We start from the raw sequence: 3636 nt of genomic DNA on the forward strand, positions 1-3636 counted from the left end.
TTTGGATGGATGAAGTTGTATTCCTTGGTCATGTGGTGTCAGGTGAAGGGGTTCAACCCGACCCTTCCAAAATTAAAGCTATTGATGAATGGGAACCGCCAAAGAACGTTACAGAGCTTAGGAGTTTTCTTGGGTTAGCTGGTTATTACAGGAGATTTGTAGAGGGTTTTTCTCTGATTGCAGGTCCATTAACTAAATTGCTGAGAAAGGGAGTTGTATTCTAGTGGAATGATAAATGTCACCAAAGCTTTGAGGAACTAAAGAAGAGATTGACTTCCGCACCAGTGTTAGTGTTACCTTCTGAAGGTGGTGGCTTTGTTGTTTATACAGATGCCTCGGGACAAGGTTTGGGATGTGTTCTAATGCAAAATGGGAAAGTCATTGCATATGCTTCTAGGCAACTGAGACCTCATGAGATGAATTACCCCACACACGACTTAGAGTTGGCAGCAGTCATCCATGCATTGAAAGTATGGAGACATTACCTATATGGGGAGACATTTCAGATTCTCACTGATCACAAGAGTTTGAAGTACATCTTTACACAAAAGGAGTTGAACCTAAGACAAAGGAGATGGATTGAGCTATTAAAAGATTATGATTGTACAATAGATTACCATCCAGGAAAAGCTAATGTGGTTGCAGATGCTTTGAGTAGAAAGAGTGTTGATATTGTGGCTAGTATGAAGAGTTATAGTTTAAATTCACTAGTGGAGATGTGAGCCATGGATGTGCAGTTAGAAGTAAATGAAGTAACAGGTTTGATGGCTACACTACGGGTAAAACCAGATTTGAAAGAAAGGATCCAAGAAGCACAATGGCATGATCCTTATTTACAGAAAATGCGAGATCGTGTACAACAAGGTAAAAGACCTGATATTTCTGTGGAAGATGATGGAACTATGATGATAGGTAGTCGATTATGTGTTCCAGATGTAGCAGATTTAAGATCAGAAATTCTACAGGAAGCACATAATTCTCCTTATGCTATGCACCCAGGAATGACAAAGATGTACAGAAATTTGAGACCTTTTTACTGGTGGCCTACAATGAAGAAAGATGTATCTGATTTTGTTTCCAAATGTTTGACATGTCAACAGGTTAAAGCTGAGCATCAAGCTCCCGTGGGAAAACTAAAACCTTTAACCATACCAGAGTGGAAATGGGAGAGGATCACTATGGATTTTGTGATGGGATTACCAAGAACAAGGCGTAGACACTATAGTATATGGGTGATAGTGGATAGACTTACGAAATCTGCTCACTTTCTACCGGTTCAACAGACAGACTCGATGGATAAATTGGCTAGACTTTATGTGGAACAAATAGTGAGGTTGCATGGAGTACCTATATCTATTGTTTCAGATCGTGATCCTAGATTTACATCTAGATTTTGGGGCAGTTTACAGCACTCATTGGGAACAAAATTGCATTTCAGTACAGCCTTTCATCCACAGACAGATGGACAATCGGAAAGAACTATTCAGACCTTAGAGGATATGATGAGAGCTTGTGTTCTTAATTTCCAAGGTGAGTGGGATATACATTTACCTCTTATGGAGTTTGCTTATAATAATGGTTATCATTCAAGTATAGGCATGGCACCTTATGAGGCACTATATGGAAGACCGTGTAGAAGCCCTATATGTTGGGATGTTGAAGGAATGAGACAATTGGAAGGACCTGAGTTAGTCCAGGAAACGGTTGAGAAGATCAATGTCATAAAGAAGTATTTAAAAGCTGCACAGGAACGTCAGAAAGCCTATGTGGATCAGCACCGAAGGGAGATAGAATATAAAGTTGGAGATAAAGTGTTTTTAAAAATATCCCCATGGAAAGGAATAGTTCGTTTTGGCAGAAGAGGGAAGTTGAATCCAAGATACATCGGGCCTTATGAGATCATTGAGAGAGTTGGACCATTGGCTTATAGGTTAGCTCTACCACCAGAATTGTCTTTAATACATGATGTATTTCATGTGTCAGTATTGAGAAGATATAGATCAGACCCAAGTCATATGATTCCTGAACCTGAGATTGCAATAGTGAATACAGACTTAACTATTCGTGAGCAACCTTTAGAGATTTTGGGACGAGAAATGAAACGAATCAGAAACCGTAAAATTCCAATGGTTAAGGTGAGATGGAGTCATAATCAAACACTTGATGAGGCAACTTGGGAGGTGGAAGAAAATATGAGGACACAATATCCTTACCTATTTGAAGCTTCTGGTAAGTGAATTTCGGGGACGAAATTCTTTAAGGGGGGAAGAACTGTAACATCCCTAAAACCCTAACATATACATCTTCCCACATTCATATATGTTTTCATGATTGAATACATACATTTTAGATTTATCGCATTGTCATTAGAAGTTTCATATGCATAATGCGATTACCGTGCGATTAGTAGACGATTAGTGTATCGTTAAGATGTAACGATTGGTTAATTGAGTTAGGACTTAAATGAATGAATGAATGAATTCATATGTCCTAAATTGATTAAGTTACACTTTAGGAGGGCTGAATTTGAGGTTTGTGAGCAAGCACGAGGTGTCACCCCAATATTAAGACAAAATACACCTCTTCATTTGCCAAATGATGTGCACAACTCATTCTTTATCTATTCCAGCCACAATTTCGACCAAAGCTTCAGCAAAACCTTCCTTGTTCATACCCTAAACCTCTCCAAAGAAAACTCTTCCAATTTCTTCCATTTTCGAGTCAAACAAGTCAAGTTAGGAAGCATACTAGGTGATAGACACGAGTTGAAGGTTAGTATGTTGTTTTAGCTTGTTTTCTATGAGTTTGAGATTCTGAAATCCCTAGGTATGATCATAGGATTTGTTGTGGATGAGTTGTGATGGAGTTTGTTGAGTTTTGGTGTTGTTTAAAGTGGTTATAGGTTGTCCAAATGAAAGATATGTATCAAGTGCCCTAAACAGAAATCTAGGGTACTGCTTTCAGTCATTTTGGAGCATGTTTTTCATATTGATATTCTTCGAATTTGAAGATACATAAAGAATAACATGTGTTTCTATATGTGTTATGAAAGCCTCTGTAAAATATGGGACTTTAATTCCATATATAGATGAATAAAACCTAGATGGAACATGACTGCCTCGAAATTGAATGTCATGTGAGGCAGCCATGTTGATGTAGCATTTTGAGGATCTTAAAGTCCGAATTGGAGAAAGTTTCTTTATACAAAAGTGTTCCTAAATACTTGAAGTATATGTCTGTAAAAGGATTTGACAATCCATTGTGTTTATTGTGAGCTAGGTTGAGTGAATTATGGTAGATGCAAATCTGAATAGTCTGTTTCTTGGCTGGAAACAGGACCGAATCATTTTGCATGCCATATATTGTGTAGAAGTGATATTAAAGTGAATTTTGGATATGTGATACCCATATATGTCTAGTTTCAGTAGGTTCAAGAATCAGGGCATTTGGATTAATATAGAGAAAGTTATGGCAGAATGCGTGCAAGTAGGTCATGTGATGATCTAAGACAAAAGGATTAGATTGCATGAACTTTGTGGCATTAGTGTCTTGTAAATCATATAGCATTCCTTAGTTTCTATTTTCATTAAGTTTATGTTAAGTCTAATTGTATCAATGTTATGTGACATTAGGAGG

Source organism: Euphorbia lathyris, chromosome 4 (genome assembly GCF_963576675.1).
Source record: "Euphorbia lathyris chromosome 4, ddEupLath1.1, whole genome shotgun sequence".
Lineage (NCBI taxonomy): Eukaryota > Viridiplantae > Streptophyta > Magnoliopsida > Malpighiales > Euphorbiaceae > Euphorbia > Euphorbia lathyris.